We start from the raw sequence: 25,015 nt of genomic DNA on the forward strand, positions 1-25,015 counted from the left end.
CAGTTCAAAGTTGGGATGATTGTCTGAAAGTCAGCTAAAATTTGAAATGCAAAAAATGGTTCCCCATCCTACACTTGCCCAATTCTTAAAAGTAGGAGTGAAAATTAATCAAAATATACAAGGAATAAAATGCCAAATTCCAAAGACTCTTCCTATAAATGATTACTAACATTAATCTATATTGTTGTCAAACCTGCTTTTATTTAAATTGTTTATGTAAAACCTGTTTGTCACCAAACTGTCTAGAGTCTTTGCCTGGTGTTTGTATTTCTTTATAATATTTTTTGACCCAGAAGTATAGAAATCAGTAAAGCACTTGGTTAAACTCTTTGGACGAGATGGTCATGTAATTGCAGGAAATATAAGGATCTCCTTAGGGCTGATAACTAAGGCCCTTTGAAGTCAGAGGGATCCTGGGAAAATGTGCATATTGACTATATCACATTTTGGGAAGGCTCTTTCCCTGATAAAAACTGTGGTATGCAGAACCTTCTATCTCCAAAAGCTAAAAGAGCAGTGCTTGGATAAATGATACTGTAGACCTAGTCCTTCAGGAACATGTAACAGGGACTCATACAATTAAGTTTTACCAGGATCCATGGTGCTACAAAAACTGAGAAAACAATCTAATAGGCAGTCAAGTAATTTCTGAAAAGAAGAATTGAATAGGCATATCAAACACTAACTAACTGGGGAGTGATGGGATTTATACATCAACATATTCATTGTAGATGTCCAGAAAATCCAAAGCCAAAGCATCATAATCAGGGTTGGAAGCATGGCCAAATAGAGAAATAGGTTTACTTTTCTTATTTCAGAGAGTTTTCACATTAGGATTTGAGTTATTTAGGTTGATTAAGTTGGTCTCATCCAATAGATTGTGTCTTTCTTTGAGATTAATCTTATGGTAAAACTATTCATGTTGGTTATTACAGACTGATGATGGTTTTAATCCTTCCTAACGTACTTGTAAAGGGAGCGCTTTCTGTCAGCTTGCTATTTCTAGGCTAATGGAACTGCTTAAGTGTGTGGTTACAAATGGTCCATGGTTAGCCAGTGGTTTTGGCATGTAAAATCCTCCTGTAAAACACTCTTATTTTTTCTAAACCTCAATCAGTGGTTTGGGCAAAGCTTTGGTTAATCATTCTAGTTCAAATACCAATTTCAGTGCCTAGCACTTAGGTGTTCAGTGAATTATTATTATTATCATTACTAGGTATTTATAATGCAGCCCTGCTCTGGGAAAGTGTTATATGCTTGTTTTTGTCTTTACAAGTGAAAAAAATATAACTATTTTCTCTAGTTGGGAAATGTATCAGAAACATCATCATTTTGAATATTAGGAAAAGGAAATAACAATTACATTCTAGAAGCTAATTTACATGTTATAATAATGCAAAGTAAAAGGAACTTTGAACAGCCACAACCTTCATATTTTTTTTATTTCCTGATCTTTGTTTTCTAATAATTCCCAACTTCTTGTTGAGTTAATCCTTTTGGTTATTCAGTGTATCCTGAGAAAAGCTTATTCCTCAATGTCCCAGGTGCTGAATTTGAATTCTCTGCAGTTTTCACTGAACTCTGCTAGACAACCATGCTTTCAGCCCAAACAATATCTTAGTTTTTGTTCCAATAATCAAAAATTCAATGATACCTACTAACTCATTCCTAGAAATTGCGTACATCTGTCCATGGTATTCCTTCCTGCCTTTCTGTTGTTCTGACACATTCTTGACTAAGGCTTCTATCATTTTATGTCTATCTAACTCTGCAGCTACTTTCTCCTAACGTGCATTCCTTGTAATCTGCCATTTTCGGGTACATTTACCTGAAACAACTCCTTTGTTATATTACTCCCTTCCCCCTCTTGATTGACTTCAGTGATACATCCTTGAACCTGCAAATGAGCTCCTTGAATAGCAGGGACTTGTCATACTTCCATGAGTTTAAGGGCTATTCCATAATATTTGTTTAGGGAAAAATGCAGCTGACAGGTTAAAATGAATTCTAATTTCAAAAATGCTAAAAGTTTAGAGAAAACATAAATCTAAGAATCAGGGCATACAGTACTTACTTAAACTTTGTAACAAGACCAGTGTTCATTACACGGTAAATGGTACTACTTATTCCATTATCATTTTTATTATTAGTATCATTACCAGGTAATTAGTTGTTGACAAACAACCTTTATTTCAAATGGATAGTCTCTTGTTCTATTGTGTTCTACTAGATCTTTAAAAAATACGCTTTTTTCTGAGAAAATTTTACATTTAAAAACTGTGTATTTATGGTGTTCAGTATGATGTTTTTGATATATGTGTGACACATTATGGAATGACAAAATCAAGCTAATTAACACACTCATTATCTCACACACTTCTTTTTTGTGATGAAACCATATGCTGTTTATGTCTTTAGTGTCCTCACTTTCCTGACTATGTAAGTTCCCTCCTCTGAATCTTTTTCCCTTTTCTTTGTTTTAGGAGATCAGTGCCTTTCAGACTGGAATCAAGTGTCACCTACCTTTCTGTACCCTCAATATTTTTAGTTTTACTTATTTATGTGAAAGACAGGCTGACAGGGAGAAAGAGAAAGAGGGAAGGGGAAAGAGAGAGAGAGAGAGAGAGAGAGAGAAATGCTTCTGTTTGCTGATTCACTCCCCCAATTTCTGCAACAGTTGAGGATGGTCCAGGATGAAGCCAGGAGCCAGAAATCCTATACAGGGCTCCCCTTGGGTAGTAGAGATCAAAGTATTTAGGTGTCTTCTGCTGCTTCCAGGATGTACTAGCAGGAAGCTGGATCAGAAGTGAAGGCAGAACTGGATCCCAGGCACTCTGATATGAGATGTGGGTCCCAAAGTGCTGGATTAACTCTGCCTCATAATACCAACCCCCCTCCCTCATCAGTTCTGAACCTTTACATTTGATTAGTTTGACATTTTATTCCACTACTAAAGTGTAGCTAGATTTTTTTTTTTTTAAATAACACTTAGCAGCTGGTGCTAGCACTTCACTTACCCAATTTCTTTGTGTATATTTAGAAAAATGCTCTCATGGGAGTGAAATGAGAAGCTCCTGAGTAGGGTCTGGAAGAGAAGACAGGATAAACAGAAGACGGAAATGCCCTGCATAATAAGAAAGCATTAATGGTAAGAGAATGATTCATCTCCTATTTTCCTTCCTTCCTTCCTTCCTTCCTTCCTTCCTTCCTTCCTTCCTTCCTTCCTTCCTTCCTTCCTTCCTTCCTTTTTTCTTCCATTCTTCCCTCCTTCTCTAGCTCCCTCCCTTCTTCCCTCCTTTGGGGAAAGAGAAGTGAGAGGAAAGTAAAGGTAGATCAACTTAAGCAAGAGGCTGAAGGGAAAGCTGCAAGTTAGAGGCTCAAGCAGAGTTGAAAGAAATGGCCAAAGGAGTTTTTAAGTTTTTTTTTTTTTTTTTTTTTTTTTGACAGGCAGAGTGGACAGTGAGAGAAAGAGACAGAGAGAAAGGTCTTCCTTTTCCGTTGGCCCAATGGCCGCTGGGGCCAGTGTGCTGCGGCCGGCGTACCGCGCTGATCTGAAGCCAGGAGCCAGGTGCTTCTCCTGGTCTCCCACACGGGTGCAGGGCCCAAGGACCTGGGCCATCCTCCACTGCATTCCTGGGCCACAGCAGAGAGCTGGACTGGAAGAGGAGCAACCGGGACAGAATCTGGTGCCCCGACCGGGACTAGAACCCCGGAGTGCCAGCGCTGCAGGTGGAGGATTAGCCTACTGAGCCGTGGCGCCGGCATCAAAGGAGTTTTAAAACATGGGTGTAGCTAATATTCTTTTAATTTCTTGCAAATCTTGTAAAATTTTTAAACATCACTATTGGCTTCAACCATTGATACAGCATGCAAGATGCATCAAGGCATTGTATTCCTAGGTCTCCCACAAGGGTGGCAGGAACCTAATTACCCAAGCCATCAGTGATGCCTCTCAGGGTCTGCAGTAGCAGAAATCCAGAATCGGGAGCTACAGCGAGGAATCAAATCCAGGTACTTCAGTATGAGACACAAGTCCTTTAACCACTTCCTTAGAAGTCCACGCTTGACTTTTGGTCTTTTTGTATGTCTTGCTTTGTCAATAAAGTATGAAACTTATTATCCATATTCAGAAAACAATCAATTTGAAAATTTAACCATTTTATTTGATGCAGAAAGACAATTCAGATCTTCAGTGTTGCTGAGGTTCAGTTTGATTTTACATATTTGTTACTTCCATCACTAGAGGTATATCTGAAATTTCCCAACAAGTAATTAAAGCTTTGTTCACAATATTTCTTGTCACTTATGAGTAAAAACTAATAGGACAGTGATGAACAAGTAGGTATGAATTTAGTTGAGAACTTGCAGTGAGTAATGGTCCTGGTGATTAATACAGGCAGTAAGCAGTATTTACTTTGAGGAAAATCCAGATGAATGTTTTTGCTTAACACTCATTCCAATCTTGCTCAGTATAGTTCAGTATCATTGCTCACTAGTTTGATGCCATCTAGACTCCAGTACTTTATTTTTTGAGGAGGGCCTAGGGGTGTTGTTTTGCTGAATTTTTCTAGGCAGTAGTTTATGAGCTCTAAGATTAATGAATATGAACTTCCCCCAGTGATGGGAGTAGATAGGAACTGTGGGAAACAGATCTATAAAGAATGCAGTACTGGTTAAATTGAGCCCAAACTTTCCTCCATCCCCAGTGCTTACAGATAGGAGAATTTGAGCGACATTTATTTTAAATATATTGAAGCAACTTAGCCTAGAGTACAATAATTCACTCATAACATAATATGCATCACTTGCTATTTGGAAATCTTGGTATTAGACACTAAGTGGAAATCAAATGCAAGTAAAATAGGTTTCTGTATCTAAGGGTTTTCAGAATCTGGACTTAAAATCTAATTTATAATATAGGCATTCAGTTAATAATATCACAAAGTAGCCTAAGAGATGCTCAACTAATGAGCTACAGGGTTTAGAGGAAGACTGGTCATTCCTACCAGCTTGATTTGAAGACATGAGAGTTGAAGTTCATAAGTGAGCACAGGGAGGAAGAAAAAGTGGAAGGAAATCCCAGGTGTAGTGAATGATACCTGTTGGCAGCCAAAATCCCTCTTCAGTTTTCTTCTGATCATCACCCACATTATATTCATTCACATCCTGGTTCCTTCTTGCAAGCTTTATGGCCAACTGCCTCCTTAACAGCTCTCCCTAGCTTGTCTTTCCTAATTTATCCTTGGAAATATATTGCTACATATGATACTCTATTACTAAAAACATTCAATGGATTGTTATTGTGTAGTTAGTCCCCATACAAGGCCCATCATAATTTGGCCCAAACTAACAGTAACAACTTCATACTACTCAGTGATCATTTAAAAATGCAATGTCTGGAAAAACTTCTGGTTGTCCCAAGTCAGGGAAAGCTGCTCCCGGCACCTAGTGGGAGAGTTCAGGGATGTTGCTAATTACCCTGCAAGGCACAGGATAGCCTCCTGCCACAAAGAATTATCTGGCACCAAACCAATGGTGTTGAGGTTTTTATCACACTTAATTCAATTGTGTAATTATAATAACAAATACAACGGATTTGCGAAAAGAAACCATTGACTCTTAATGAATGTAAAATTCAACTAGTGGTAATAGAATTCCACGGGTGAACAGGAGAGTAATCTATCAACTGTAAGTGTTTAGCATGTCCTACACATTAGCCAATACATTTATACAGGCATGCAGTGCACTGTTTAATCTCAAGTGTTGTTTCAGTAGACGTCAATTAAGGAAACTTTTACTAAGCTAATAGTTTCCCAAACAATCTATGCATCAGCTCTGTTGCAAGACTTCAGCATACATTCTTTTTTATGCTTGTAATTTTTTTCCCTATGTTTCCACCTGGCAAACTTTCAGTTATGTTTCAAGTTCCAGCTTTAACATCACATTCCAGGGGAGACTTTCTCCAATTGTTCAGATAGTCAATTGGTCTAGCAGTTTTCTCATATCTCCCACAACATGCTTCATAGATCATTTTAATTATTTAATATATGTTTCTTCCACATATAGAGTGAGTTCTTTGAAGACAGGGTTCATGTCTTATTCATTATCCACACCCAGTACTCACCATAGAATCTTTATTTATTTATTTATTTTTTACAGGCAAAGTGGACAGTAAGAGAGAGAGAGACACTGAGAAAGGTCTTTTTTTGCCATTGGTTCACCCTCCAATGGCCACCGTGGCTGGCACGCTGCGGCTGGCACACCGCGCTGATCCGAAGGCAGGAGCCAGGTGCTTCTCCTGGTCTTCCATGGGGTGCAGGGCCCAAGCACTTGGGCCATCCTCCACTGCACTCCCGGGCCATAGCAGAGAGCTGGCCTGGAAGAGGGGCAACCGGGAGAGAATCTGGTGCCCCGACCGGGACTAGAACCTGGTGTGCCGGCACCGCAAGGTGGAGGATTAGCCTATTGAGCCACGGCGCTGGCCTCACCATAGAATCTTATGCACATTAAAAAAGTATTTGTTGATTTAGTAAATGAATGAGAGAGGGTGAAAAATGAGATGTATACTAGAAACAGGTAAAATCTTATTTTGGATGGAAAGGAAGATCTGAGTAAAAGTAGTAAAATTTGGACTGCAAAGGTCCTTGAGGTTTAGGTTACAGAGTGCTTTGAAGAATTGGGGCTTATGGTTTATTTTGGAGGATTTAGAAAAAATAGAATATCTTTTTTTGTCAAGAGGTGACACAAAGTGCCACCACAGAAACATTGATCTGGTGAAGGCATTAGAAACTATTTGGTAAAATTACAAGCCATATAATCATTCAATCATAATGTATATGAGGCTTATGTAAATATTGTGGTTTTTAGTGCTGAAGAGAGCATGTGAACTCAAACTAGGGTCACTCCCAAGCCTAGAAGAGTAATGAGAAGGAGATAGTAGAATATCATACTACTAGTCTCAGGGGATCTATGTATCATGGCAGTAGATCAAAGTGAGGAAACCATGACAGAGTCTGGATAACCATTAGAACTGATCAAAATCAGACCCGCCCTGGATGGAAGTGTCCATGCCTCTCTCTGTAGATGTGCTTTCTTGGTATAGTCCATGGTGGGCATAGCCATTGGTAACCAAAGGTATACAGAAGTAGCTCTTGTTTCTGTCAACTCATCTTTAACATCTCCCTTTTCATTTCTACAGCATTTACTTCCTTTGGGGGACTCATTTCTTCTTAATATGGTCCTGGTATGCATTTTGATCATTGTACTACTATCTTCTACTTTCCCAGACACAAGTGTGTAAAGGATTCAGGCTGAGCCCATCATTGCACCATGTCTACCTGGACAGTTAATATTTACAGCAGTGTACACATCCACCAAACTAGGCCAATCAGCAATCCTTACCAGAGCTGTACCATGAATAATTTTCTTCCACTTATCATAGGAATCGTAGATATAGGCCTGTTAGGATAATAGAAGTTTATCTTTTCCAATTCATGGTGTATGTACATGTATGCCTACATTTAGAATATGAAATAAAGAAGCCAAGTGGAAAGAGGAGGAATGATTAATAGAAATAAGAGCTGAATGGAGACATATGTGGTGGCACAGATGCCTCGATCCATCTCTGAATCATTGGTCTCTGCGTTTTTTTCCCCAGGTTTACAACACACTTTAACATGCTTCTTAACAAGATGAGTCAACTCATTTCCCTTCCTGCTTAAGTTAATTTTTGTTGGGTTGCGGTCATATGCAACCAGAATAATATTATCTAATAGAGTTATCCATTACTTAAGGGTGTAATAAATAACACAAGAGAGTATGAATCTAGCAGTAGGCTGGGATCTGCAATAGCAGCTCTTTTTGCTATGCAAAATTTCCTTGCTATTAGTGACACAAAATTGGTAATAATTTCTAAATTCCTCTCAAAATATAACAAAATTAAAAATTGAAAAAAATTAAAATTAAAAATTGAAACATGAGAGTTAGAAACATACCAGGGGATTCCAATTCAATCCCATCAAGGTGGCATGTACCAATGCCATCTCACTAGTCCCAGTGATCAATTTCTGTTCACAATTGATCATAATGATAGGACTAAGAACCAAAGGGATCACATAAACAAGACTAGTGTCTGCAAATACTAGCTGATAGAATCAAAAAGGGAGACAAGGATCCAACATGGGAAGTGAGATACACAGCAGACCCATAGAATGGCAGATGTCCTAAACAGCACTCTGGCCTCAGATTCAGCCCTCAAGGCATGCGGATCTGGCTGAAAAGCCCATGAGAGTATTTCAGGCATGGAAAGCCAAGACACTCTGGCAAAAACAAACAAACAAACAAACAAACAAAAAAAAAAAACAACCAAACAAAAACAAAAACAAAAAAAACCTAAATGAAAGATCTCCACGAGTGAGATCCCAGTGGAAAGAACGGGTCATCAAAGAAGGAGGTACCTTTCTCTGAAGGGAGGAGAGAACTTCCACTTTGACCATGGCCTTGTCTAAAAATGATCAGAGTCGGTGAACTCAGGGGGCTTCCATAGCCTTGGCAGCTCATGACAAGAGCCTAGGGTGATTACTGATGCCATAAACAAGAGTGTCAATTTGTCAAGTCAACAACAGGAGTCACTGTGCACTTACTCCTCATGTAGGATCTTTGTCCTTAGTGTGCTGTACATTGAGATTTAATGCTATGACTAGTACTCAAACAGTATTTTTCACTTTATGTTTCTGTGTGGGAGCAAACTGTTGAAATCTTTACTTAATGTATGCTAAACTGATCTTCTGTATATAAAGAGAATCGAAAATGAATCTTGATGTGAATGGAAGGGGAGAGGGAGTGGGAAAGGGGAGGGTTGCGGGTGGGAGGGATGTTATGGGGGGGAAGCCATTGTAATCCATAAGCTGTGCTTTGGAAATTTATATTCATTAAATAAAAGTTAAAAAAATATAAAAAAGAGGTGAACATTTAGCCTAGTCGTTAGGATGCTGGTTAAGACACCTACATTCCATTTGATGTACCTGAGTTAGAATCTAGGCTCAGCTTCTGATTCCAGCTTCCTCCTAATACGTATCCTGGGAGGTAGCAGATGATGGTTCAAGTGTTTGGGTCCCTACCATCCATGTGAGAGACCTAGACTGGGTTCTGGGTTCCTGGTCTTGGCCTGGCCTATTCCTGGCTGGTGTGAGCAGTAGGGGAGAGAACGAGCAGATGAGAACTCTCTTTTTCCATCTATTTTTCGCTTTCTCAATCTCTCTGCCTATCAGATAAGCAAATTAAAAAATGAAGTAAAATAAAATAAGAAGTTTGTAGTCCCTCTGAAGCAGCTCAGAGTTTATGCCAGCATAATGGAGTTTGCCCATCAGGCTCAAGATATGGCTCACCTTCTTTGGACACTTAAGAACCACAAAGATATGTTTTCTCCCCATCTTCCCATTGCCAATAGACAATCATGGAAAAAGGGACAGGATAGCAACAGCAAACAATCTTGTTTGGAAAAGGGAGAATGGAGACAGACAGTGGTCACTGGACTGTGGAAGTTCTGAAATCCAGCTGGGGAGACATGAGTTGACTGTGGGGTGGGAGAGCTCACTTCATTCTTTGGTCTGTGCTTCTGCTCTCTGGAGGAACCTCTGTCTACAACTCGTTGAAGGACGTGTCCTTTTTTCTTCATCAGAGGGTCTAAAATGGGCATTGGAGACATGGGCCCTCCTTGGGAGCTGTAGCTTTCTCAGCCCATTCTCACAAAGGAAGCTTGCAGATCCAAGACATTTTCAGTCAAGTATTTCTCTGATTAAAGTTTCAGTTTCTCTGGCATTATAAGCTATCAGAGGTAGGCCTCTGATGTGTTTACTTCCAGTGAATGCCCAGCACCAGTAACCACAATCACAGCTCCTTTTGAGACTTGGTTCTCCAATCTTTATTTCTGTGCCTCTTCATTCCCTTGCCTTGTATTTGCTAGACTCCCTTTAGGCTGTTGAGTTTATTTATTTTAAAAGTTTTATTTATTATTTTGAAAGTCAGAATTTATAGACAGAGAGAGTGTTCTTCCATCCACTGATTCACTCACCCAAGATGGACACAATAGCCAACATTGGGCCAGGACAAAACCAGGAGCGAGGAGCTTCATACAGGTCTCCCACATTGCAGAAAGGGGCCCAAATACTTGGGCCGTCTTCCACTGCTTTTCTCAGGCCATTAGCAAGGAGCTGGATAGGAAGCAGAGCAGCTGAAACACAGACCAGTCCATATGGGTTGCCAGCAGTGCAAGTGGCCACTCAACCTGCTGTGCCACAATGCTGGCCCCTAGGGCTGTGGAGTTTAAATGGGAACAGTATACCCTTACTCTAACCTTCCTAGAAGCAGTTTAATCAGCTAAGGGGCTTTATTGGATATTAGTCATTTAGAGCCTTTTTAGGACTGTTTCTTACTTCTGAGGTGTCTATATAATGGATCCTCAAACCTGAAAGGTCTTGAATTTCTGATCTTTACCACATATTCCCTTATAGTCAGCTTTCAAATGGTCAGTTCTTTCCAAGTAAATTTCTTTTTGGCAATACTTTGCTAAACATGGCAAAAGTATCGCAATACACAGTATGGAAGGTCTATTTTCTCTAAACTCCTGAAAAATCCTTTTTGTTTACACTCCTGGCTCAATACTCTTGTGAACTGACTTGCAGCTCACTGCATGTGCTAATTTTATCCAATATTTTGTCACTGCAAAGCACATAGCATTATCATTTCAGCCACTGGTATCAGTTTTCTTGCATTGATGGTTTGATGTCTCAGTGCTTACAGAGTAAAGATTTAACTTTGTTTACATTTCATGTCCAAAAAGAGTCTGTGGACAGGAGGTGGGGGTGGCAGTGCTGCTCCACATAATCACTCAGGAAACCAGGCTCATGGAGGCTCCACTATCTTGAAGCTACACCACCTGGAACACTTGACCTTTGAGGTATCCTCGGCACTGAAGAGCATGATGGAGGAGCATATCAATTCTTAACTCCTTGGGCTTGGATTTATATATATGACTTCTCCTCATGGCCCATTTGCCCAAACCAATCACTTAACTATAACCTAACCACAAGGAAGCCTGGGAAATCTAAGGATGCATGTAAAACAGTTGGTGAACACTAATTGACTGTACCCCTTGAAACTACTATAGGTGTATGCAGATGTGAGAAGAAGACTAGGCATTAGACAGGAATCTACTGGCAGGAAAGTTTTGGAAGTCATTAGTTATTCAACAAATTTCTCTTTCCCAGAATGTTGTTCTTTATTTCCCTGGAGTTTCATTGGTCATGTGCTTTGACCATTCATTACTTTGGGCAATGAAATGTGAACAGAAGGATATCTGTTTCTTCCAGGTGGACTCTTTAAGCCCAACATGCAATTTGTTGTGTACTATCTTTCCATCTCCTCAGTGACTGGTAGTGTTCCAGACATTAGCTTGGGTATCCAAGTGAGGATGACAGGAACTTGAAACCTTACAGTAGCGATAACATGAAATAAACCCCAGTTATAAGTTGCTGGCATGTGGGTGGTTGTTTATTATCAGAAAGTAGTTCATAGCATTCTGACTGATATTGCATTTTCTCAGCTTTGTTTCTTTAATACTTTAGCAAATGCTTGTTGAAAGAATTTTGAAGTGACTCCTTTAATTCTTTTTCTCTTAGGAAATATGTGTCTCTCTCTCTCTCTTTTAATGTTCATTTATTATGTTAATTTATTATTTATTAATGTTAATTTATTATTATTAGAATCTGAACAAGCTGGCACTCAAATCAGCCTTCCAATTTGGAATGCACAGGGCAGCTTAACCTGCTGTGCCCTAAGGCTGGCCCCTTATGTAACTATAGGTATCTCATTAATGATGATGCTCCCAAGCAATACGACCAATTTTTAAATAGTTTCCTGAACAGTATTCAGACCAGTGGCCATTGACAACTTGGAGCTGTGAGAAAGGACTACAGGTGGCTCTTCTTAATCTTGTTTTCCAAGGAACATTTCTCTCTGAAATGAGGGTTAACAGGATATCCTTCAGATATAAAGTCATTCATTGCTTCCATTTATTTCTCACTCTCTCCTTCTTCTTGCCTCAGAATTATCCTTCTTCCATTTTACTGAAAAAAAAAGAACATTATTCTTAGAAAATAGTGAGATTTATTGTATATTTGGACTTACTTATACATAGAAGTATTTATTGGAAAAATTTTGAGATTTGGATTCATGAAATATGGGTTTGAATCCTGCTTCTGCTACTCACTAGCCATGAGAATTTTAGGTAATTTCTTCATCTTCAAAATGTGGCTAATATGTGCTGGATCTTTCACAGTGTTGATATGGAAACAAAAATATAAATTATAACATTTTGAACCAGTGACTTTTTTGACCCTTGCTGTTAATGAGCCATCTAACTGTACTAGAGTGGCTGCTTTTCTTGCAATTTCAAAGAATTTTCAGTTTCCTTTATGAAATTTCTCATACTTTAAATAAAGAGTCATGATTAATGGTTACTTCTAAAGAGCTAACATTGGGGCTAGGGTTCTGGTGCAGTGACACCACCATCCCATATCAGAGCACTGGTTTGAGTACTGGCCACTCTACTGATCCAGCACCCTGCAAATGCACCTAGGAAAGCAGTGGAAGATGGCCCAAGTCCCTGGGCCCTTACCACCACATAGGAGACCCAATGGAGTTTTTAGCTCTTGGCTTCAGCCTAATCCAGACATAGCTGTTGTGAACATTTGGGGAGTGAACCGGTAGAGGGAAGATCTCTCTTTCACTCTCTCTCTTTCCATCGTTCCTCCTCCCTTTCAAATAAACAAAATAATTTTTTTTTAAAAAAGAGCTAGGTAATTTCATATAATTAGATTGCTGCCATTGTCCCATCATGGCTACCCTCAACTCAGCTTTCTATCAGACTAGGCTGACTCATGTGTACCATGTCATGGGTTCCCTTGGTTTCCTATTGAGTTTGGGCAGTTTGCCCATATAAAGCCCTGGCAGAGGCTAAAGGAAGGAGAGGGACTGGTGCTTTGTCACCATTGCTGGATGACTCTACCAGCTGACAAATGAATTCTCTTAGAGCAACAAGCATGTCTAGTACAGCAAGTGTCTGTACTGTGTCTTCCCCTCTTAATGGCTTGGGTATTAGGCTATTCCTAACTCTTGGATATAGGGTTCCCATGATCCACATCTTTGCAAGTAGTCTTTTTATAAATAAACTCTTATGAAATTATTCTTGTTTGAACTACACCATATGTTTCCTCTTGGGACAGTAAGTATTTCAGTGGAAGTCTCTGTTTAAACCTACTCTCCACGTCCCTACTTTCTCTTTTATTGTTGCTGTTGTTCTTGGCACTTTGTTCTGTGCACGATGTCTCCTATGCATGCTTCTTCTGTGTATTTTTTCTATTTGACACGATGTATCACTGAACATGCAGTGACTTGCCAAATGAGGACTCTCATATTCAGATCTGTAGTATCTTCCTTTGTTTTTATTTTGGAATAATTAAAAACCTACAAAAAGCAGCAAGAATAGATTGAAAAGCTTTATCTTTCTGAACCATTTGAGTAAGTTTTGCCAAGAAGCTCCATAACTCCAAAAGCATCAGTGAGTATTTTGCACAAATAGGTAAAGTTTTTGCATAACCAGAGTAACGCCACTGACATTAGGAAATTCACAGTTATGCCTTACTACAACTGAAATCACAGATGTCGCTCAAGGTTTTCCCATTTGTCCAAATAATGTCCCCTATAAAATAATTTAATTCAAGATCTTGTGTTACAATCAGCTGCCATGCTGGAACACGAGGAAAAGTTTCTGTCTTTATTTTCATGACCTTGACAATTTTATCCAGTTAGTTTAAAAAATCCCTAAGTTTGGTTTATCTAGTGTTTATTTATGATTTGATTCAAGCTGTCTTCTTTTAGGGATGGAATACCACAATAATGACTTCGTGTTCTTCTTATTCATCCAATTAGATGGTACATGCTTTTAATTTGTCCCTTTACTGGTGATATTAACTTTAATAATCTGTTTAGATGGTGTCTGCCAGATTTCTCCACTATATTGTCACTCTTTTCTCCCTTGCAATTAATGTTTTGTGGAAAGATGAGTTTGTATAAATATTTCATTCCTCACCAAACTTTCACTTAATAATTTCAAGACCTATTGATATTTGGGGGCTGAATTAATTATTCCTACAATGGCTGCTAAATGGTTATTTTCTAATTGTGCCATTTCTTCTTCATTTATTACTTAGCATTCCACTGTTTGGAATTTATTTATCCCAATTTATTTTTTCACTTTTTTATTAATATCTCTGTGGACTTACAAATTTCTATTTTACTCAGAGGGTTATTATTAATTCTGCTGCTCAGATCATCCAGTGGCATCTCTTTCAAACTGACTTCCACAATTGTTTGATCATTTCCTTGATGTATTGAATAAAATATTCAGTCTAACATTTAATTTTCCCTGCTCTAGTCCTGAAACTAATATTTCTTTGAGGAGTCCCACCTCCTTTTAGTAGAGAATAGTATTTAGAAACCAAAGTCTGGGGGGTGAGCATTGTGGCACAGGGGTTAAGTCACTGCCTGTGATACTGGCTTCCATATGAGTGCTGTTTAGAGTCCTGGTTGTTCCATTTCCATCCAGCTCCTCGCTAATGTGCTTGGGAAAGCAGCAGAAGATGGCCTAAGTGTTTGTGCACCTACACCCAGATGGGAGACCTGGATGGATTTTCAGGCTCCTTACTCCAGCCCTGGCCTCTCTCTCTCTCTCTGTCTCTCTCTCTTTCTGTTTCCCTTTCTCTCTGGAACTCTGCCTTTCAAATAAATAAATAAGCAATTTTTTAAAAGAAGAAACTATTCATTTGAAAGGCAGAGGGGTGTGTGTGTGTGTGTGTGTGTGTGTGAGAGAGAGAGAGAGAGAGAGAGAGAGAGAGAATAGGAATCTTCCATCTGCTGGTTCACTCCCCAAATGGTTGCTGGGGCTGGGCCAGGCTGAAGTCAGGAGCCAGGAGCTTTATCCAGGTCTCCCACTAGGAGACAGTGGTTCAAGCTCTTGGGACATTTTTCCCAGGCTATTAGCAGGGAGCTATATAAGAAAGTGAGCAGCTGGACTCTGGCCTCAGAATCAGCCCTTAAGGCATTTGGATCTGGCTAAAAAAGCCTAAGAAAGCATTTCAAGCATGGAAAGCCAAGACACTGTGGCAAAAATGACCTAAATGAACAATCTCTGTGAGTGAGATCCCAGTGGAAAGAAGTGACCATCAAAGAAGAAGGTACCTTTCTCTGAAAAGAGGAGAGAACTTCCACTTTGATTATGGCCCTGTTTAGATAATGTTGGAGTTTGTGGACTCAAGAGGCTTCCATAGCCTTGACAGCTCATGACAAGAGCCTCGGTGATCACTGACATCATAAATAAGAGTGTTAATTGTTAAATCAACAACAGGAGTCACTGTGCATTTGCTCCCCATTTAGGATCTCTGTCCTTAATGAGTTGTACTATGAGAATTAATGGTAAAATTAGTCTTCAAACAACACTTTATACTTTTTGTGTCTGTGTGGCTGCAAATTATTAAAATATTTACTTAGTATAGAGTTGATCTTCTGTATGTAAAGATAATTAAAAATGAATCTTGATGACGAATGGGATGGGAGAGGGAGTAGGAGGTGAGATTGTTTGGGGGTGGGAGGGTGGGAATGGGGGGAAGAACTGCTATTATCCAAAAATTGTACTTATGAAATTTATATTTATTAAATAAAAGATTTCCATAATAAATAAATAAATAAATATATATATACAAGTGGGGTTGGTAAAAAGAAAAGAAAGTGATCAGCTGGTAAATGAACTGTACATATGGGATGCTGGTGCTTTCACTTTTTTTTTAAGATTTATTTTATTAATTTGAGAGGCATAGTTACAGAGAAGGGGAGAGACAGAGAGAGAGAGTCTTCAATCCACTGGCAATGGCTGAGTTGAGCAGATCCAAAGACAGGAGCAAGGAGCTTCCTCCAGGTCCCCAGCATGGCCCAAACACTTGGGCCTTCTTCCACTGCTTTCCCAGGCACATTAGCAGGGAGCTGGATTGGAAGGGAGTAGCTGGGGGACTCAAACCAGCACCAACATGGGTTGCTGGTGCCACAGGCAGAAGCTCAACCCACAACATCACAGCACCGTCCCCTGCCCATTGGTTTTGAAATGTTGCACCCAGACCTGTCAGTACATACAGCTATAGAATTCATATGTGTGTGTGTGTGTGTGTGTGTGTGTTTCTTTATTTTTTTCCTTTTTTGACAGGCAGAGTGGACAGTGAGAGAGAGAGACAGAGAGAAAGGTCTTCCTTTGCCATTGGTTCACCCTCCAATGGCCGCCGCGGCCGGCGCACTGCGCTGATCCGATGGCAGGAACCAGGTACTTATCCTGGTCTCCGATGGGGTGCAGGGCCCAAGCACTTGGGCCATCCTCCACTGTACTCTCTGGCCACAGCAGAGAGCTGGCCTGGAAGAGGGGCAACCGGGACAGAATCTGGTGTGCCGGTGCCACAGGTGAAGGATTAGCTTAGTGAGCCGCGGCGCCAGCTTGTGTGTGTGTTCTAACATACATTCACAAGTACATTAGTTACGTATTGCTATATGACAAACTACCCCTAAACTTATTGGCTTAAAGCAATGAGTATTCATTACTTCACAGTTTCATTTAGGATTCAGAAGCAGACCAGCTGGGAAGTTTTGACTTTTTGGATCTCCAGAGTTTATAGTCAAGATATTTGCTAGGACTGTAATTTTCCTAAGGCATGACTGGGGCTGGAGGACTCATTTTGACTGTGGCTTACTTGCATGTTTGGTGAGTTAGGACTGGTTGTTTGTAGAAAGCCTCAATTCCTCATGCTATTGACATCTCTGTTAGCTGCTTGAGTGTCATTATAGCATTGTGGCTGGCTTTTCCCAGAGTGAGTAGAACCAAAGAGGAATCCAGAATGCCACAGTGAATACAACCCACTCATATTTCCCTGGCTACCTACAGAGCATCTCTTCCACTGTATGTCCAGCCTGAAGGTTGTCTTTCTGTTGACTCCCTTCACATCCTATTCTAAAAAGAGGTAAAGGTTGTTGAGTTCAGGGATGTTAGTCCACTGACTCAGACATGTGTGTCGTGACTTCTGCAATGCATCATTGCATAGGCAGGATATAAACAAATGATGTTTGCACACCTCATTATTTTTACAATATCCTATTGCTTATGCTAGTCAACTCTACTCAGTATGGGAATGGTGCAAATAAATAAGAAAAAGTGGGGAGTTGTTTTAGATGCAGGCTACCATGATATCTATATTTATTTCTCTATCTATCTATCTATCTACCTACCTACCTACCTACCTATCTATCTATCATCTATCTATCCTATGAGTTTATACCATGGGATACTTCTACGTTTTCCTCTTTCCATGACAGTGAGAAAGTTGGTTTCCATTAATCCTATATATTCTCAACATAATCAAATCTACTGTCTCTCTATGTCCAGCTACCACTGCTACTCCACCCCCACCCTATGTAAATGCTTTTCTCAACTCATGTGAGCTCTTAATGCTTTGCCAGGCCATGCAGCTCCTCCTCACTCTCAACCCATATGGAATAAGTATCTCATAAGGACTCTACCAAATGTCTTTAGAACTGAGTTATTCATAAAGACAGGTAAGTAGGTACGTCTTTTTTTCTTTTGGTTCAGAATTTTAGTGTGGCAAGAGGAAGAATTTGTAACTCTGAGATTTGAATTAGAAAATCAAATGTTTAGATTTACCCTAAATTAAAAATGGCTCCTTGGAATGATGCAGAGTTCCGCGAACTCTGTTACATTCCTGTGTATGAGAACACTTTCAAATTTTGGAGAAAATGAAATTAAAAGATGTTTACTTTGACTCAAAAAATTGAAATCCATGTAATAATTTTTCATAATATATATTATCTATGAACTTTTTGATGAAGAAACTATGCATGGATTTGAAAAGTATGTTTCCAATGCAAATAAACACCTTTTTTATTTGCACACACTTGTTAAGTGAATCTTCGTAAATGAGTCAGGTGCTGATTTAGTCTGCAAGCAGTTCTTCTTATAGGAGATATATTGGTGTAGTCTACAGCTGCATTTTTTTACCTCCTTTTTCTCTTTACCTCTTCCCTCCCTTTTCTCCTCTTTCTTTTTAACTTTTCACAAATACATCCTCTCCCATTTTGTTTTAGTTGTCTTTGCTTCAAGCTTCTTAAATGACATCTATGGCACATGCAAAGACATTGTTTATTCTCATAGTAGTCCTCAGGTTGTGTGCAGCTAAACAAACAAACGTCCACTGATGCTTCATTTAAAAAATTGAGTGCATTAGAATGAACTTTCACATGTTAGCCCTTTACTTCCAAGAGCATGCTCCCTTTGAGAGCATGGGAATATAAATTTCAAAGCATCTCTATTATTTCTATGTCTCTGCTGAAGGGCTTACAAGAGATATGTGGTTTTCGGAATAAGAAATAAGAAGAAGCAAGGTCAGATTTCCAACACAGAAATAGTGATTATTCTAGTAATATACCTTCTTTCAACTATATGCAGATGTGTCACACAAAATATCATTCCCACTCCTGGCCGTTCAGTTCTGCAGAAAGCTTGGGAGATTTATCAGATGAGACGTGTCCACTGGGCTATGAGCCAGAGGCTCCAGACACATTGGAGGGACAAAAATCATGCATTAGCAATCTGTTAAGTCACTATGTCCTTTAACTGAAAGACAGATAATAGTCTTTTCTGCAAGAACTTGGAAGTGGGCTTGATTAAATCACTCACAGATTTGCACAAGATTTGGGGAATTTGGATATGAGGGTGTTCTCTATTCATAGAAATATCAATTTATTTTACTCTGCCTGTGGAATGATGCATGGCAAAAGTGACAACACACACATGTCCAAGCCAGGGGACTGACACCTCAGAGCTCAACAATGCTTAGCCCTCACTTGGGAATAAGATGTGGAATAAGTCAGAGGAAGGACTACCCATTGAGTATGGACACAGAGGGAAAGGCTGCTCAGTAGGTAGCCAGGGGGAATGTGAGTGTGTTCATATTTAGTGCACTCCATGGTCTCTTTGGCTAAACTGATTCAAAGCTATTATTTTATGTCAATTTTGTGCTGTGAAGAATTCACCATAGCCTATAGAGCAATCTAGACTTTTTAAAATAAGCCCAGTGCCAAATTTTACCTAAAGTTAACTGTTTGGAAGTGTCATTCCAACAAATTAGGGAGATGGTAAAATGAACAACCATAAACATTTTAGAAATGTGATGATGGGCACTTTGTAGGAGGACATAAAAATTCCTAGATAAGATAGTATGACAACATTAACCACAGAAAATAATATAGGGAGTTTCCAAACACTATTTTTATTTTGGGCTTCTGTTAAACTGTATTAAAACTTTGTGAAATAAAACTAGAATTGGCTTTTGGTCACTATTTTTTGTGATTTTTATGGAGATAACAAAAGAGACAAATTTCTCCAGGTTGCGTGTTGATATTAATTTTTTTCTATTCACCTTAATTTTAGCTTTTTTGGATCCTTAAATGTGTTCATTTAAATGGAAAGAAGGATGTTAGTGTTAAGAAAATATAAAGGCTCTCTATGATCTTACTCTGGGGAAGGAAGATTGGCAAGAAATATAAATCCCAGGGGTTCTTCCCCAGGAGTTATCATGAAAAAAATTTAAAAAACTAAAAGCTAAACAAAACTTGTTTTTACTCTACTTTCAATGTAAAAGTCTCTTTTCCTGAGAATTTATTCATTCTTTCATTTGTCTTTATGAGATAACTAAAAGAGATTATAGGGCAAATGGATATTCCCTACAACTTATTAGTAAAAGAGTAAGATAAAAATTAACTCCAGGAAACAATATGATGTTGTGGGTTCTGCATTCACACAGGCCGTGTTTGATGTTAACTACCAACTATGTGGGTAAATTACTTCATGTCTGTGAGTCTGCACTTGTGTGCAGCTAATAGTAATACCTACTTTTCAGTCCATTTTGTCCCGCAACAGAATACCACAGACAGGGTAATTTATAAGAACAGAAATTCTTTTTTGACTGGGACTGGGAATTCTAAGATCAAGGGCTGGCATCTGTGAAGGTGCTGACATGTCCTTACATGGCTTAAGACAGAAGGGCAAGAAAGGGAAGAAATCCTTCCATAAAGTCCTTTCATATGGGCCATGTCATCTCATTCACAAAGGAGGGAACTCCCTAGCCTAATCATCTCATAAAATCCCCACCTCCTAACAATATCACAGTGACAACACCTGATTTTTGGGAGGGAACGCAGTCAGATCACAGCATCTACATCTCCAAGTTATTGTGATGATTTAAAGAGATAATATCTGTGTGATAGTTAGCCAAGTACATAATTTAACCATTATATTGATAAATCTCTCACCTGTTGTATCGTGTCATTCTCACACATAATGTGTCTTTTCTCTATTTCATTTATATTCTTCCTCTCAATACTTAGGAATGCTTTACTTTCATGAAGCTAGTGCTTTGGTTTGTTTTCTGAAAAGTCCATTCTTGTAATTAAGTGCATCTCTGATCTTAATTAGTTCTTCTAGCTCAACCAGGCTATAATTTTGAAACCATGAGGAAAAGGGTAGGGTTCAGAAAAAGTCAAATCTCTCACCCTCCGCTTAGACTCTGTCCTTAGAGAACTAACAAGGTAATCAGTCATTTTCTCTCCTGTAGAAGCTGAGAAGTATTTGTTCACCACTTTAAATAATTTTCTTTGGCTTCCCCTCCATAACCATTGTAATCCATAAGCTGTACTTTGGAAATTTATATTCATTAAATAAAAGTTTTAAAAAAAAGAAAACAAAAACAAAACAAAACAAAAAAATAATTTTCTTTGGAGACAGGGAGTTCATCCAAGAAGCTGGTACACATGTTAGCTCAATTTTCAAGTGTAAAGGCCAATGATCAATCACTAGGTGAATGAAAAAACTTTGCTAATCTGAATGGCCAATATGGAGGTATTTTAACAGACATAATGGTATACTGTTGGAAAATCTATGCAGAGGCAAAGCATTATGGATTGTGGTTATTTATTTCCTGTGTTTTGGGTCATGGGCAGCCACAACTTAATGCTTTGCAATATTCTCCAGACCCTAGTCTAGTGAAGGATAGTTACACTAAAATAAAGGGAAAAAGGGGCATTTCCCTTCTCCAAATCTGATAAAATGGTGTGTTCTACTCCAGAAGAAAAGTTTTATAGCAATTAAAAGCAATCAAATGATTATCGAACCATACTCATTGTCTTAGCTAGGTTGCTGAAACAAAAATACCATAACCTGGGTGACTTAAACACAGAAATCTACTTCTTACATTTCTGGAAGCTAGAAATCTGACACGGAGTGCCAGCATAGAGAAGTTCTAGTGAGGATTCACTTCCTGATTTGCCTTCTCCCTGAGTCCTGTGTGGGTAGATAAAGTGAGCCCTGGTCTCTACTTCTTATCAAGATACTGGTCTCATCATAGAATCCTCCCTCTCATAATCTTATCTAAATCTAATTATCTCTCAAAGGCACATTCTCCAAATACTGTAACATTGTGGGACAGGGCTTCAACATATGTATTTGAAGGGGACACAAACAGTCAGTCCATAACATTTATCTTTCTCACCTTATGATATTCTATACAAATCAGCTATGGAGATACATTTAAATGTAATTACTATTCCTTTGGAATTACATATGAACTTAATATTTTACTCCTAGTAGACTTTAAATCAAAGTTATTAATAAAATTATTCAGTTCTAATGTGCTGTGATCCAATTCAATTTTGGAGTTGAAGATGAGAAAATTGACCCAATATCTTTTTCTTTTTAAGCATTTCATTTAATTCCTGATATTTTCTCATGTGGTAGAGAAATTTTAGAAGAAAATATTTTCTCTTGAATGTTTCCTCCCACTGTTAACAAAAAATGTTATGCAATGAACATCTTCCATTCCTCTGTGGGATTCTCTGACCACTGTTGCAGGCAGGATGTGGCATTAGATGGACAAACATGACCTTGTGATCCCTCTACTAATGTGGACATTTGAGGAAGATTAAGCAGATTTTCCAAACAACTGGTTTTGGGTTTAAGAGCAGTGAAAGCAATGAGTTAGATAAAAGGGAATCACAACCCTGGCTCACCTTGGCACCAAGTTGTCTTTGAAATCATAAGTTATCTTTCTCTTAGCAGTGAAAATCTTAAAACAACTCACTGCTTAGTGACTCTGAAAAAAAGTTTGAACAACTAATGATAAGATTTTTCATTATTTTGTGAAGAAAACAAACTCCTTGAATCTTCCCAAGTTTGAGGTAACTTGTTCTTAATCTCATGCTTTTGATTTGTAGACCACGAGCTGACATAGGTTGTTTTGTGGTTGTGGAGTTGCTTTGGAGGTAAGGATCTGATCACCCTGGGCAAGGCTCTTGATCTCTATATTCATAGATGAATTGAACTACTGGTGAATTAAAATAAACAGTCTTTCCAAACTGTGATTTACTTCAACTGTTAGTTTAACTCCATGGGAAATAAGATGAAGCTGGAACTTAAGACAAGTACTTTCAACATTAAGTGTGGTGTTGACTGACTGCTATTTAGCTAGGAAAGAAATGTGGAAGGCAGAGACAGAGTTGTTCCACTTATTCAACAGAATCTAAAAATGAAAATACAACAATCCTACTTCTTTAAGGAAAATGAGGAGTTTTGAGATGACTTAATTATTCTATTTGCATTAGAAGCATTTGTTTTGCCTCTTTTTGCATTTGACAGGTTACTTTAGAGAACCCTAATATAATTTTGATAGTCACATATTTTGTTGGTAAAAGCAGTGAGTTTTGTGGCAAATATGAATCACTTTTTATAGAAACAGATGACCCATGAACCAACACAATAACTGGTAAGGAGAAGTCCTCTAGTAGATCACATTATACTTACCAAAGTATAGGCAAACACAGATCCAACACAGGTGATGCAGTGTTATGGCAAGTTGATATGCCAAAAGGTGAAGCCTGGGAGAGATGATGTTTGGAGATTCAAGTGAGGCAAATTATATCATTAGCAAGTAAGCAGGATGCTTATTGGAAGGAATTAAAGTCTGGCAAATGAATTTCCAGAAGAAATTCCCAGAAATTCTGGCAAGTAAGTTTTCAAGTCTTATGACAGCTAGATTACTAAGAAGGCATTCAAAGTAATAAGTTAGATATAGGGGCTGGCATTGGGGCATAGAAGGTAAAGTTGGCATTTGCAATGCTGCACTGGTTCTAGTCCTAGCTGCTCCACTTCCTATTCAGCTCTCTACTAATGGCCTGGAAAAAGCAGTGGAAGATGCCTCAAGTACTTGGACCCCTTGCTGGAACTCCAGGCTGTTGACTTTGGCTTGCCATAGTCCTGACCGTTGTGGCCATCTGGGGAGTCAACCAGCAGATGGGTGATCTCTCTCTTTCTCTCTCTCTCTCTCTCTCTAACTCAGACTTCAAATAAATAAATAAATCTTAAAAGAAGACATTAAACACAAGAACAGGGAGACAGGGAATGAACTACAAACAAGTGGTGACTGAGTTTCACAAAAAAGGCAGAAGCTCCACTCAGCCAGTCAGTCAGTCAGTCAGCAAACATGAATTTGTACCACCATTATACTGGATTCTGAGGTATAAAGGAAAATAAGGTAAAGTTGTTGGCTTTAACTGACATTTAGAGACTTGCAAACAAGTTTAAGACCTAACTAGGAGCAAGTGTCACATGATGATGAATACCTGAAGAGAGTACTGTCATTCTATCTTTTCTGTCAAGTTTCAGGAATGGTTTTAGAATTAGGGGTGTTAAGTGGAGACAAATCCATGAGGAAGGAAAGACTGGAGAGGTCAGGAAGAGTAAGGGTGTGTCTCAATTGAAATAGTGGTACAGAAGTATAAAAATGGAATTTCCAAAGCTTATATTGTATATTTCATAATTGCTTGAAAAGAACAGGAAAAGAGCTGGGAAGAGAGTTGGAATTTCTTAATCTCAGAAAAGAGTAAGCTTTACACATCTTAGTGGATCTGACTATCAAAGAATTTCATGAGGGACAATTTGTAAGATATAAAACCATTTATCTGAGGTGAGAGGAAACCATCTAAGAAACGGCAGATGTATTAAGCCATAATTTTCTTCTATTTGTTTATTTTTCTAGAAAGGGAAATCTGTGATTTACTTGTCTTCTAAAGCATTTCTTATTAGTATCCATATGAGATTTTGGTATTTGCTTATGGTATTTGGTTGACACATGTTGTTTCTATTAAGTGTAAGGATGTAAGCATTTGTATTTCAGACTTTGAAAACTGCCGGTTCATGTTTTTTGCCCATTTCTTACCTGGATTGGTTGTTTTGTTTTTCTGAATTTCTTGATCTCCTTATATATTCTGAATATTAATCCTTTATCAGATGCCTATTTTGCAAATATTTTCTCCCATTCTGTAGATTGCCTCTTTACTTTGTTGAATGTTTCCTTTGCCATGCAGAAGATTCATTTATCTATTTTTCCTTTTTTTTTTAAACTTTTATTTAATGAATATAAATTTCCAAAGTACAGCTTATGGATTACAATGGCTTCCCCCCAATTACGTCCCTCCAACCCGCAACCCTCCCCTTTCCCACTCCCTCTCCCCTTCCATTCACATCAAGATTCATTTTCGATTCTCTTTATATACAGAAGATCAGTTTAGCATACATTAAGTAAAGATTTCAACAGTTTGCTCCCACACAGAAACATAAAGTGAAAAATACTGCTTGAGTACTAGTTACAGCATTTAATCTCAATGTACAGCACACTAAGGACAAAGATCCTACATGAGGAGTAAGTGCACAGTGACTCCTGTTGTTGACTTGACAAATTGACACTCTTGTTTATGGCATCAGTAATCAGCCTAGGCTCTTGTCATGAGCTGCCAAGGC

At 38.6% G+C, this 25,015-nt stretch overlaps 1 long non-coding RNA gene across 1 annotated transcript in view; it reads left to right on the forward strand.

Moving 5' to 3' along the window:
* LOC149126973 (uncharacterized) overlaps positions 1-25,015 on the forward strand; it is an 82,509-nt gene that overhangs the window by 34,876 nt on the left and 22,618 nt on the right. Inside the window, exon 2 of the long non-coding RNA XR_016233061.1 lies at positions 3,041-3,148. This is a non-coding gene — a long non-coding RNA (uncharacterized LOC149126973). The remainder of the gene's footprint in view (positions 1-3,040; positions 3,149-25,015) is intronic.

The sequence above is a fragment of the Oryctolagus cuniculus genome, chromosome 4 (genome assembly GCF_051225735.1).
Source record: "Oryctolagus cuniculus isolate XC-2025 breed Fujian yellow rabbit chromosome 4, ASM5122573v1, whole genome shotgun sequence".
Lineage (NCBI taxonomy): Eukaryota > Metazoa > Chordata > Mammalia > Lagomorpha > Leporidae > Oryctolagus > Oryctolagus cuniculus.